Consider the following 14,611-nt stretch of genomic DNA (forward strand, 5'->3'; position numbering starts at 1 on the left):
GCCACATGCCTCCAACTCCAGCAATAACTATTTTAGAATCAGATTTATCTATTGACTGTGAGAGGAAAATATTAAAAATCATAATTTTGTCTAAATATATTAAGGACTTTTATTGTTGAGTATTCAGATAGATGGTACATATACAATTTTAAAAATTGTATATATTAGTGAAAGAAGGTTTACAATGCTCAGTGATAATGTAAGCTGTGAAAATGTTTTGGAGATTATGGCTCTAACTTTTTTTTTTTTTTTTTTTTTTTTAATGCCAGGGATCCAACTCAGGTCCTTGGGCTTGCAAGGCAGGTGCAGTGCCACTTGAGCTAAATCCCTAGGCCTTGTAACTTATTTTTAAAATACTTTTCCAACTTATCTTTTTCTATCTTCAAAGCAAACTTTAATTTGCCAAAATTCAGGCCTTTCTTGGGTTTTTTTAAGTCAAATTGTGTCTACCAGTTAAATGCTGTGTGTACTTAAACATAGTGCTTGCCTTATTTTAATACTGACTACCTTGATGACACTTGTTGATTAAAATCTTGTAAAATTTTACAGTAGTGAAAATAACTTAATTAATATTGGCTATTTTTGTGCAAGTAATCTACTGAACTCCATGTATCTAATTATCAGACTAACCTTTAAAGAACACTACTTTCATCCTGGTATTTGTTCTCAGGTTTAAGATCATTCATTAAACTCTGTTTATTTAGTTAGTTATTTTTAATTGATTTCTGTTCTATTCCAATAATTTCCAGGTGGTAGATTAGCATTGACCAATGTAAACAAAGTCTCTCAAGATTCCCTCAGAGCACTTTTTTTGAATAGTTGAAGGCTTTTTTTTTAACCATTATATCAGAACTGTCCAGAGGAGTTGATTGTATTTTTCAGGCATACCTTTTATTTTGAGGATTTCAGTTTGAAAGATGGATACATAGCAGAAAAATTGACTCTGAGAGTTGTGTGAAGGATAAATTTGAGGAAGAAGAGACTGAAGGCATACAAATTGACGGGAAACTACCTCCACACTGCAACTATATAGTGAAGAGAATTTAAACTAAAATGTGGCATTAGGATTACAAAAAAAGACATATAGGAAATAAAAGAAAAGTAAGAATAACTTAATAATAACTAATTGGATATGAGCCCAGAGAAAGGAATTTTTATGTAAGTGACAAAGAAATGCCACAGAAATTAGAAAAGATTGGAGGGGGATAGATTTGGCTTAACTAGTTTTTTTAGCATTTAAGGCCTGGAACTAGAGTCAGGGTTGGGTAAGTAGATGTGGAGCTGTTCTGATTAAAGGTCTTTGATGGACACCATCTAAGTCTTTGAGATTAATCCAGTCATTCTTTGTGTATTCTTGAGCATCTTACACTGTATGTGCCATGAAGTTTACTAGATTTTAAGTTTACAGAAGTAATACATACTGTGCTATAATGGAATGGCCAGGCCTGATAATCACTGAGTTTATACTCTATGTCAAGCATCAGTCTACATGCTGATGGTGACTGGGCAAAATAGTCTTAAGTCCCTGTACTTAAAAGAGAGGTTTAAAACAAGTTTTTTTTGTTTTGTTTTTTTGGTTTTTTGGTGGTGGTGGTGGTGGTTGTTGTTGTTGTTGTTAAGGAGTAGGTTTGGGGTTACATATCAGTGGTGTAGAGCACTTGCCCAACACATGTGAAGTGCTGGTTTTGATCTCCAGCAATGCAAAATACGTAAGTAAATGAATTCGTACATTTTGTTAGTATTGTAAGATAATTCTAGAAATGATCTAGAAATCTTTTAAGAAAGTAAAAATTATATTCTAGGGAGCTTTGGTGTTCTGTAAAATTGTCTCAGGAAACATGGAACCTTTGTTTTGAAATCCTATGAAAGATGTCATTTGAATTTTGCCGCTTTTTTTAAAAATTGAAAATTGTTAATGTAATTAAGCCCCCTCATATTATAAATTAAGGAAATTATTGCCTGGGGTTAAATAGATACCTAGGTCATAATACAGGAATCTTAATGAGTCTACTGTTATGGCTTTCTAGTCTGTTGAGTTGCTCTTTTTTATTTTTTTAATTCAATCTAATACGTTCTTTTTATTTAAAAAAAATTTAATATCGGGGATTTAACCCAGGGGCTTCACATTGAGCTACATTCCCTAGTTCCTTTTTGAATTGTTTTTAATTTTGAGACAATGTCTCACTAAGTCATCAAGTTGCTTTCAGTGGATTCATACTTGAAATCCTCCTGCCTCAGCCTCCCAAGGTGTGTACCACCATACCCAGCTCTATTAATGTGCATTAAAAACAAAATAGCTGTACAATTTCTCAGTTTCTCTGAATTTTCTCAGCCTTCTTGTTATAAAAAAAAAGTTTAAGATACCATGAGAGACTGAAATAATCTGAGATGCTGGTTTTTTAACTTGTAGTGAAACCATAGTATTTAACCTTTTTTTTTCTTTTGCTGCTTCCAAATTGTACTATTAAATTACAGATCACATCTTCCTCTGAAGCTATATGCGTCCTCTGAGACTATGTATATATAATCAGTCTCTTTCATTCTTGACCACTGAATCTTCTCCAGTATTCATTAAGGATGACTTTGGTTTTTCACTCTCACATATGCCATATAAGATATTTAAAACACACAAAACCCATTTCATATACCATTATTTCAAATTTCTTTGAACACCTCAACTCTGTTATACTTTTCTTCCTATGTCATTTTAGCATTGAATTCTGCCACACCTCTTAAATCTGTTTCCTGTTATTTGTAATTGTACATATTTATGGGATCCAATGTAATAATTTGCCATATGTATTCAGAATGTAATGATCAAATCAAAATGATTAGCATTTCCCTTAAAGATTTGTCATTTCTTTGTTTTGGAGAGCTATAAGCTCCTCTCTTCTGGTTCTTTATAAAATATGTGGTAAATTGTTGAAGCTGGGTGTGGTGGTGCACAGCTCTATTCCCAGCACTCGGGAGGCTGAGGCAGGAGGTGTGAGTTCAAAGCCAGCATGGGCTACGTAGTGAGACGTAGTGATTTTTTTGAAATCTTAAGTTCTGTATACCAACCTTTCTCCATCAATCCTCTTGTTCTCCTCATACCTCATACATAATGGCTATATCGTAAATGATACTGTCTTAATTGTTATTCTTGCTCTTTATTACACATATTTAGATAATTTATTCTAATATTTCTGTTTTCTGGGTCCTTAAGATATTTTCCATGCTCTTGGCTCTTTCAAAACTTCATTTCATTTTTCTAAGTTACCGTATTTCAGATATTTATCTTATCAGTAAATTTTCTTTCACCTGTCTCTTCAAGTCTTCTACCCCAACTCATACCCCTTTACTTGTGTTTTCTAGGTTAGATTATGACTACTATGCTTGATATTCCTCCTACCACCTGCTAAATCTTCTGTATCTTCCTCTTGGTTTTAGAGAAAGAAATTTCTTTCCTCTTAGATTCTATGATTAGCTGGGCATGGTGGCGCACGCCTGTAATCCCAGCACTCGGGAGGCTGAGGCAGGAGGATCACTGTGAGTTTGAGACTAGCCTGGGCTTATATAGTGAGTTCCAGGTCAGTCTCAACTACATAGTAAGACCCTGTCTCAAAAAACAAAACAAAACAAAGAAACAAAATAGAGTCTATGATTTCAGCTGTCCTCATTTCCATTCTCTAGTCTCCTGAAAACTTTTCCCAGAAATTATCCTTGTTATATCACCAGTATTAAACTCCTTTTCCTCTGACTTTTGATTCTTAATTATATATGTTCATATTCCTCCCATTTAAAAGATTTTCTTTTTTGCTTCTTCCTAATTCTTTTGTTAAGTCCTTCACAAACTAGATTCTTGGAAAAGTTATTCATACATACTATAGAAAAGCTTCTATTGACATAATTTCTTAATAAGACACATTATAGGTGTGTCTCATTTAATCCTTACAGTAATCTTATGAGATATGGACAATTACTATAGCTATTTTAGGGTTTACTAGGGTTCCAGAAGTTTATGTAACTTTTCTCTTGTCACAAAGCTGGATAGTGATACAGCTGCGAGTTAACCTCAAGCATGAGACACCAGAGCCAACTCTTCCTGAACAAAAGCCTGTGTGCCCTTCATTATAGTTAGCTAACTTTTCTCTTGTTTCTTTTCCACCCTCAATCATGTATCATAATAATAATAAAAACTAATATGTATTGAGGTTGATTTAAGTGCTGGGCTTATATACCCCTTTTAATTTTCACATCCGTTCATGGCTGATAACATTGTTGTACATATTTTACAGGTGAGCAAACTTGAGTCTCAGAAAGGTTGAGATATTTTTCCCAGTGTTCCAAAATCATTTAAGTGATGTGGAGTTAAGATTTGAATCTGTTTATTCTATGAAATTTTATTGCGTTTATAGGCGCAAGATAATCTGATCCTTGTACCCTTGTTTTTAACTATTATAGTGCCTGATATGATCTAATTTCTACCCCTACACATTTTCAACCCTGTAGTGCTAGCATTTAATTTCCAACTTAAAGACCAAATTATTCTATGATGAATGTTATCATTATGTATATCTAAAATGTACGGATAAAGATTTTGCTTAAAAAAAAAAGACCAAATTATTTTGCAAGTCATACAAAATTCTTTATGACCTCTGTGCCTCTCTTTTATGTTTATTTTTTCAAACATTCATATTTATATTCTTGGCTTAACTGAAACTATTTCCTATCCCTGTTATGAGCTGTATACTTCGTTAACCTTTGTACATTCTTTTCCCTCTGATTATTGCATCCTTTTCTCCCTTAATCTCGTGATTCATCTCTCAAAACCTGATTTGACTATTTCCAGCCTTTTCTGATCTTCCTGATACCTTCCTTTCAAAAAATAATTTCCACTGTTAGTGTCATTGTGTTCATTGTATATACAATTCTGCCAATATTCATTTTCATTTTCATCTCCTCCCAAAATGTTATGGACTGTTTGAAAACAAGACTGAATAATGTTTATTATTATGTCTCTGTCACAGAATATGCTTAATATAGTCACTAATTATTAAGGAAATAATTTGTGCCAAAACAATTTTTTAAAGTAAAAAGCATTTTTTCTCAACTCCTTGTGTGTGTGTGTGTGTGTGTGTGTGTGTTGGGAGTGGGGTTTACTGGGAATTGAACTGAAGTCCTTGGTACTGAACTACACCTCCACCTTCTGTATTTTTCATTTTGAGACAGGGCTTGCTAAGTTTCCCAGGCTGGGCTTGAACTTGTGATCCCTCCTGCCTTTGCTTTCCAGTGTTTTTTTTTTTTTTTTTTTTTTTTACCTCAGCTTGCCCGAGGGCCTTGACACTCTTGATTAATTAGTGATTCCCAAATAGATTACCAAATATACACGCATCAGAATCTAAAAATGGCATGTTTAATTTAAAAATGTCTTCTTCTTTGCCGGCTTTCACCCTCCTTTATATAATTGGATTTGGTTTCTCCATGCCTTACCTGTTATTGCTTTTTTCGCTGGGCATGGTGATGGACACCTGTGATCCCCAGCACTTGGGAGATGGAGGCAGGAAGATCACTGTAAGTTCAAGGCCAGCCTACACTACATAGCAAGACCCTGTCTCAAAAAAAAAAAAAAAAAAAAATGCTTTTCTTCTCATCCATAAATCAGTGTTCTAGTTTCCCAAGTAGTGCGGTGAGCAATATTTTTAAAAAGCATTCTTCCATAAAGCATCCTATAAAGAGATTTTTAAAAATTATTTGAGGCAACATTTAAAACAACTACCTGATATGCCAAATTGTGGTAATGATGTGATGTGGTCTTCATATGTAGCCCAAGTTTGCCTTAGTTTAAGATGAGCCTCCTTCCTCAGCGTCCTTGGTACTGGTATTATAGGCTTGCACCGCCACACTGCCACCATACTCAGCTAATGGTGTTATAGAAGCTTAGGGATGAATTCATATAAAGATGCAACCACCATGAATGCATAAAAATGGATAATGGAATTATTATATAGAGAATGTAATGTAAATGTTTAAAGAAATAACAGAAGAATTTGAAAACACAAGCAAAGAGTGAATGGCATCCCAAAAGGAGTAGGCAAAGTTCTAAAGGATTCAACTAAATGAAATCAGAGATACCTAGAACTTGCTTCAGGATAGTTAGCAGGAAGGTAGTGATGAACATGATTGACCATTCATTGACATATTGTCAACGCTGTTGGGAAGGAAAACCTAATAAAACAAATAAAAATAGCATATATAACATTTGAAATTGAAAACTAGGAGGACAGGTTAATCAATAGAAGAGTTCATGGCCTAGAAAATATAACTAAAGAAATGGATTGGAGCACAACTCAGAGAAGTAAAAATTATGAGAGGCTAAGAGTCATGAAGGACAGGGCCTGGGATTTATTTAGCTCAGTAGTTCAACAACCTGCCTTGAAAATGCAAGGACCTGAGTTCAATCCGTGATACCAAAAAAAAAAAAGAGTTATGAGGAACAGAACACCAGTGACTTGCACAGATGGAGGGAATAGAGGGCTTTGCCTGAAACAAAAAATAGCTGAGAAAATTCTAGAATTGATAACCATGAATTTTCAGATTTGAAAACCCCATGTCCCTAGAAGGATGAAATAGATAACCACTTTTGAAAACTCGAGACACGCAGGTAGGATTTATTTGAGAATGCCACAGTATAAGAGATGAGTGTTTAATTTAGCCTCCACGAGAAGAGAGAATTGAGGCTGGTACAAAGTACCGGGGATTGAACTTGAGTCCTTGCACTTGCAAGGCAGGCAGCAGAACCACTGAGCTAAATCCCTGGCCCCTAGTAGGAAAATCTTAGTGGAACTAAGTTTTGGTTGGAGACTAGGATACAAATTTAGAAATAGGAACAGTATAGCTCGTATGTGAAGTCCTGGAGGCCAAAAAGTATTTAATGAGTTTCAAATTTTAAAAAGGCTTTGGAACTTTTTAGAGGACCAGAATTCATTTAAGAAGCAGTTGTACTTAACTGATGTAATGCTTAATAGTCTCTATCATAATCATCTCTTTCCCTCTAAAGGAAACAGAGTTACCTACATCTTCTAGCAGGCTGGCTTTTCAAAGATCATGGCCTTACATTCTTTGTTATCTCTATCTCCTGTTCTGCCCTCTATTGTTTTGTTTTGTCCGGAGGTTGAACTCAGGACCTTGCGCTGTGGAGGTGGGTGACAGCACCACTGAGCCAAATCCCCAGCTACTTTGCATTTCTTATCCTAACAAAACATCTCAATTTCCCTCTTCCTATCACATATGTTCCAGCTCATGAATCACTTTCACTGGATTCCTGAACTGAAAACAAAGGTTACTGCCCTCAGGTGGTAGTTTTCTGTTTGTCCCCAGTAAATTCCAGTCTTCTCCCTTCTCTGTTCTGTTTTTCCCCTATAGGCTGATAGCTATTAAGTTTACTTGGATTATTCAGCTAAAGTTTAGGATGAGAGCCACTGGTAGGAGATCAAAGGAGGAAAGAGAAGTTGGGTGTTTGTGTCCCTTGATCCTTTCCTATTTGCTTTGCTTTTCATCTTTCATCCACATAGCTACCACTACCATCTCTTTGTAAAGATCCAGTCTTACTGGATTCTTGTAACTATTGACTCTTGACCTTTCAGGCTGGGGTAACAATGGATTTCTACCATTGCTAGTCCTTAGAGTCTTCTTGTCCTTCATTTGTTTCCTTCACTTTAATCACACCTCTTTAAGTAGCCAATTTAAAAATTCTCCTTAGCTAAACTCTTTTAAGTGTGCAGCCTACTTGCTGCTGGCACCCTGAGTGATCTATTTCCTGAGCCAATGTTAACCTCAAGAAACCTATTAAAGACCAATTAATATGACATCTGCTGTGCACGCCTTTGTAAAAATGTCACCTTTCCTCAGTCCTTGAATTTCCCATGCTTTTTTTAATAGCAAAACATTTATTGGTACACTTTAGGCATACATAATGATAACACTCATCAAAGGGAATTTGCACCTGTACACGATACATCCCACCTCTTCCGCCACCCCCCGCCGTCTCCCTTCCCTGAGTACAAAAGTTTGTTTTCATTTTTTCCTTCTATTTTCACGTTTTTCTTGTCCCTTTCTTCCTTCCTCCTTCCTCTCTTGATGCCCTTCCCATTTGAACATTTTCTTTCCATTTCATAAAATCTCTTACACATTTTAGTCCTTATTACCATTTTTAGTTTCTCACACCAGAGAAACAATGCAATATTTAAATATGTATGTCTGATTTATTTTACTTAAGAGTATGATCTTGGGTGGGAGATTTAGCTCAGTGGTTCCACCGCCTACCTCAGAAGCACAAGGACCCAAGTTCGATCCCTGGTACCAAAAAAAAAAAGAGTATGATCTCAAGTTCCATCCATTTAGCTATAAATGTCTGAAGCTCATTCTTCTTTATGGCAGAGTAGTACTCCATTGTATTTTTTAAAATCATATCTTTTGTTTTGTTTTGAGACAGGGTCTCACTATGTAGTTGAGACTGACCTGGAACTCACTATGTGGCCCAGGCTGGTCTCAAACTCACAGCGATCCTCCTGCCTCAGCCTCCAGGCATGCGCCACCACACCCGGCTTAAATCACATCTTTATTCATTCATCAGTTGATGGGCATTTGGGCTGTTTCTAAGATTTGGCTGTTGCAAACTATGCCTCTATAAACATGGTGTGCATACATCGCTGTGCTATGAATGCTTCTAATTCTCTTGGGAAGATACCCAGCAGAGGAATACCTGGGTCAAATGGAACATTTGGTTTTATTTTTTGAGAAATCACACTGATTTCCACAGTGGTTGTACCAGTCTACTCTCCCACCAACATTGGAGAGAAGGGTTCCTTTTCCCCACAACCCAGCCAGCATTTGCTATCGGTTGATGTCTTGATAACAGCCATTCTTTTTGGAGTTAGACCAAATCTCAGCATTGTTTTAATTTGCATTTCACGAATGACCAATGATGTTGAACATTTTTTTGTGTATTTATTTGTTGTTTTTTTCTTCATCTGAAAAATGTCTTTATTTCAGATGCCCATTTTTGCATTGGGTCTTTAAATTCTGAGGGTCTGATTATTTTTTAGTTTTTTATATATTCTAGATACTAGTTCTTTGCCTGATGAATAGTTGATAAAATTGTTATGTCACTCTGTGGGTTGTCACTTCACTCTCTTGGTGGTTTCTCTTGTGCAAATGCTTTTTAATAAAATGAGGTCCCAGTTGTTGATTCTTTGTCGTATTTCCCATGCAATCTGGGTTTTGTTCATGAGGTCTGTGCCTGCTCCTGTGTCCTCAAGTGTTCTACGTATTCTCTCTTCCAGCAGATTTAGTGTTTCTATTTTAATATTTAGATCCCATGTGTTGAGTAAACAACAGAAAGTTTGTATTTTTGTCTGTTGTTTTCAACAGTGGTACCTCACTGTCCTTTCCTTTTATTAGAGTTTCCAAATTTTCTCAATTCACAGTATGCTATGTTTTTCAGTTTGTCTCCAAGTCAAGAAATACCCACTAGTTCCATTTAAGAAGTAGTTACTAATTGGTATTTATGTCGTAGAAATTTAGTACTTTTGGAGAAAAAACACAAATAATGAGAGAAAAGATGTTATTTTCTACTTTTGTTTCTTAAAATAGGGTCTTGTTTTATAGCCCAGCCTGTCCTTCAATTGGATCCTTCAGTCTTCAGAGTGCTGAGATTACACGTGTGCACCCAACCCAGCTGTTGTGGTGGTGGTGTTTGTCGTCCTTGTCTATTTGGTTGGAAGTTTTTTGTTGTTGTTTGTTTCTGTTTTTGTTTTGTTTTGTTTTTCTTAGAGACAGACTCACTATGTAGTTCAGGCTGGCCTCAAACTCAAGATCCTTCTGCCTCACTCTCCCATGCCTGTTGGGATTACAGGCATGCCTGACAACTGTTTTTGTGCTGTTTTTTGTGGTGGTTGTGTTAGTTAACTGATTATGTCAACACGAGTAAGAAACGCCCAACTAAACTGGCTCAGCATAGTTCTGAATGGGGCAGTCCCACCTGGGGAAGAACGTCAACAGTGGTATAAAAGGGAAATGAAGCAGGAAGGCTTGCTTCTGTTTCTTCGAAGGCGCTCCAATCTTTGTCTTCTCTTTGGATGTCCTGTCTTGGCTTCTTCCAGCACAAACCCTTCAGCCTTCCATTGCAAACCTGGACTTGCATGGAACACTACGGTGAGCTCCATAAGAGTTTTTGGTACCTGGAGTAGGGTTGTTGCCGTGACTATATTTGACCATGTCATTGAAGAGCCTTTGGAACAGGCTTGTGGGAAGAGTTTGGAAAGGTTTGGAGATGATGGTTGAAGAAGCAGCCTTGGAATGCTTTATGCTGTACTTGATGGAAGATTCTGGTCAGAGCTCCGAAGAAGCATGCTGATAGAAATACAGCCAGTAAACACCAGGGTCATGAAGTTTCAGTTAGGAACAAGGGCTACGTTGGCAGTTGCACTTCTGGCTATGTGTGTTATGCTGTGGTGGAAAACTTGTTTGCATTTTGCGCCTGTCCTAAGACTTTGGTGGAGCCTGAGATTAAGAGCAGCAGATTATTTAATTTTGCTGAGGAAATTTCAAGGCAGTCTAATGTTGACACAGTGGCATGGCTTGGGGGGGGCAATTAGACAGCTCTACCTTGAAAGTCAAGACCAAAAGTTACAGCTGAATGATTTAAAGTTTTAAGCTTGTCCAGAAAGGAAACTCTAGTAAAATTGTGAACTGATAGAGCAGAGGAGAACTTGGTTGCAGAAAGGAAGAGACAGTAAAAAAGATGGCCTGAAGTCATCACAAGAACCAGCAATACTGTACCCTTTGCAGCCTCACAGACTTTGTATCCTGGCAGCAGTGCTGGTTTTAGGTACATGCAGAATGTAGGAGTTGTGGGGTGAGGAAGGCTTCCACCCAGATTTCAGAAGAAGGCCTGGGAAGCCAGGCAGTGTGGTACTGACTTGGCAGTTTGTAAAGCTCTGAGTGTGAAGCCAAGGGTGCAGTGGAGACCCCATAATGTTGGAGAAGGATCATCTGAGGAAAGCTGCAGAGTGCACAAAACCGGCCCACAAGAGAAGCCATAAGCATAGGAGCAGAGCCATTCGGCCCTTTGGAGTTCCTGTCTTGCCACATTGCCTCAGATGCTAGGCATGGAACTATAGGACTTAATGTTTACCCTGATGGATTTTGTCTTGCCTTGGTCCTATTTCTTTCTACTTCTCTATTGGGGATGGGAATATTTATCTTGTGCTATTGTATGTTGGAAATGTTTAACTTTCTTTTCATTTGTATGGGAGCTTGGAGGTAGGAGTTGGTGTTAAATCTCAGAGACTTTAGCCTTAGACTTTTCAGCAACTCTTGGAGATGGGCTGAATGCGTTTTGCATAAAGGGATGTGCATGAGCCTCTGGGGGGCTATGGGCAAAATGTAAGGCTTGTTCGAGATGTCCTCCCAAAGCCTCATGCAGTCGTGCATGGGCTTTTCAGAACTGACTGGATCTAGGGTACCTGATGTTTGGATTAAGTGTATAATGCTGAGATTAAGGGTGTGTGATTACTTAATTAGTCCAGAGATTGTTTTGGCACAGCTCTGGGTGTTGATAATGGGAAGACCCACCCTGAGTGTGCTGACCCTGATCCTGGAAGGGATACTAGGGAGAGGCAGGCTGCTGGTGCTGCTGTTTTGTTACTGTGTTACTTTGGTGACTTCTTCCTGCCATGAATTCTTTCTCCTCTGTGATGCCCTTCTGCCATGCCACCCTGCCTGGAAGCTAGCCAACTATGAACTAAAACCTCTACAAACTGTTAGCCAAAGTAAACCTTTCTTCGTTTAACTTTGGGTGTTGAGTATTTTGTCTCAGCAATGAGAAATGTAACCAAGGCAGTGGTGTTTTTTGTTTGCTTGTTTGTTTTGGTACCAGGGATCGAACTCGGGTCCTTGCTTTTTCTAGGCAGGCGGCAGAACCACTGAGCTAAATTCCCAGCCCTGTCTTCACTGTAAAGCTGATTGAACTTCTTTTCCCTTTTTCTGATTACATTCAGGCTTTTAAGAGACTTCTACTATACAGTTTTTTAATTTGGTTCTAAATTCAAATTCATAGAAAAGCAGAATGAAACAAGCTGAGAGAGACCACCAGTGCTGCCATTTAGAACCTAACTCAAATTGTGCCACTGGGCTTTTTTTTTTTTTTTGATAGCTTATTCCGTCTAGAATTTTGTTGCTTCTATAGTTCGAAATTACTTATGAACATGTCTTTGCCTTGTAGAATTGAACTACTTCATCTGGAAAGTTGCCAGCAAACCAGCAGCCACACTTGTAATTTAAATTCTCAACAGTGAGCCAGGTGTGGTGGTGCACTCACTGTAATCCCAGCACCTGAGAGTCTGAGGCAGGAGGATCGCTGCAAGTTTAAGGCCAGCCTGAACTACATAGCAAGACCTTGTCTTTAGGGGAAATTCTAAGAATTTTTTATGTAGAAGCCTCATATGATAATATACTTCTCACATATTGTGTCTTTGGCTAATTTGTTCAAACCACATTGGATGTTAGTGGATAAAGGGGATTTTGGATTCATGGCATAAATTATAAGTATTGATATAAAATACAGTATCTCTAGATCAAAGCCACCCTCTTATGTTGTAAAGGGAGATTTTTCTCAGGATACAATGCAAAAATGCAAAAAAAAAGAGCTTTATACTGAAAAATCTCACAGTAGAACTCTAGAAATCATAGCTTGAGGTCTGTGAGGTAAAAGTTCTCGCCAAATCTCAGATTTCTAACAGTTGGAAACATGGAATAGAGAGAGGAAAGACAAATGAGTTGATGCCTTAGTTTTACCAAAGTGGTGAGAGTAAGTAGCAAATAGGTGGCTGGACCTGTTGTTATCCAGCGTAATACATAATCTTGTCATTTCTGAAGTGTGAAAATGGGAGAACTTTTAACAAATACTAATTTTATCCCCTTGTCTATATCTCTTACATGTCCCTGACCCATAAGAAGTCTTCCTCTCTAAGGAAGAAAATGGAAGTTATTCTCATGTCCCTGTTCTAAAGAAACTCAGTCACAATTAGCAATGCCTAATACAATTGTTCTCTCAGTTTATTTCCCCAAATGGCTGTTTCCAAAATGTTTAAACTTTTGACCTAGGCTGGGCATAATGGTGCACACCTGTAATCCTAGAATCCAGAGGTTGAGGCAGGAGAATTCACAAATTTGAGCCAGACCTGGCAATATTAACGACCTGGTGACTGTTTCTCACAATAAAAAATATGAAAAGGACAGGTTATGTAGCTCAGCATGAAGACCTTGGGTTCAATCTCTAGTGCCACTAAAATGAAATAAACTTTTAATACTGAATAGTATTACTACTCCATTCACTCAGTACACCATGCACTAACCCTAACCTAATTATATTCTCCTTGTACTTTTCCTTCTGTGATATCTATTTTTCTCCAAATTATGAGAGAAGACATGAGATAAGGGGCCCTGGGCTCATATACCATAAATACATTTTTCTGATAATTTTCCTGTTCAGGTATGAATCCTTCTGGCATCTTGTGTTTTGACTCATTTTTTTCATGTTGAATTTTTGTAAGTGTTTATATATTCATTTGCATCAACTAGTTTTATAATTTAACATCAAATTTTTTATTATGTATACTGGGAACTTACATCATAAGATGAATAATTCATAAATGAAAGTTGTTATATAAAAGAAGTGATTTATTGCTTTGTAGAGCCTAAAGGGAAGAATATTTATCTCTTTTTGTGGATGGTCTGCATAATCCTGAAGAGTGAAATAACGAATCTTTTGCTTTACTTTTGAAAATGCATATAGATTATAACATATGTTACAGTCCATTTGAAATTATGTAATACCAGTTCATAAACTGTTGTAAAGGCACATTTAGGAAACTTGTGTGGTGCCACACATTTGTGATCTCAGTACCCAAGTGGCTGAGGTAGGAGGATGGCAAATTCAAGCCCAGCCTGGACTATACAGTGAGACCTTGCATCAAAAAAAACACAAAAAAGCTTAAAAGTGCTTTTTCAGTAATAGCTTATTAAAACCTTAAGTATAACAACAGTATATTCTCTTGCATAAGTACAGTATAATATATTTAACTTAACCCAGGGTTTTGGAATTCAAGTTTTGATTTGAAGTTTGCTTTAATTTTCTGTGCGTATGTGTGATAATAAATAAACATTTTTTCTGTGTAAAGGATAGTCAGATTTCTGCTTTCCTCCCTCCCAATGGGGGCTACTGTTGTGGGGTCTTTTCAACATTATATGACCTATTACTTTTAGAGATCCTAGCACTGTGTGTGGCACGTTGTACATGCATTATAAATGCCATTTGCATATCTTTCCCTGGGTCAATAGTAAGGGCATAAGAAAGTTTGACATGGGTTTTTTGAGACAAGCACTGGGGTCTTTCAACAATAACACAAGTGATGGCACACAGAGAAAGGAAAACAAAAAGATACAAGCTGTAAGAGAGCTGAGTTTCTGTGGTCTTTCATCTGTACTGGTTGCACCCTTCTCTCTCTCTCTCTCTCTCTCTCTCTCTCTCTCTCTCTCTCTCTCTCTATATATATATATATATATATTT

At 37.2% G+C, this 14,611-nt stretch overlaps 1 protein-coding gene across 3 annotated transcripts in view; it reads left to right on the forward strand.

The window, feature by feature from the left end:
- Pkn2 (protein kinase N2) overlaps positions 1-14,611 on the forward strand; it is a 74,243-nt gene that overhangs the window by 36,966 nt on the left and 22,666 nt on the right. The window lies entirely within an intron of this gene.

Source organism: Fukomys damarensis, unplaced genomic scaffold, assembly GCF_012274545.1.
Source record: "Fukomys damarensis isolate Sample0158 unplaced genomic scaffold, DMR_v1.0_HiC HiC_scaffold_33, whole genome shotgun sequence".
Classification (NCBI taxonomy): domain Eukaryota; kingdom Metazoa; phylum Chordata; class Mammalia; order Rodentia; family Bathyergidae; genus Fukomys; species Fukomys damarensis.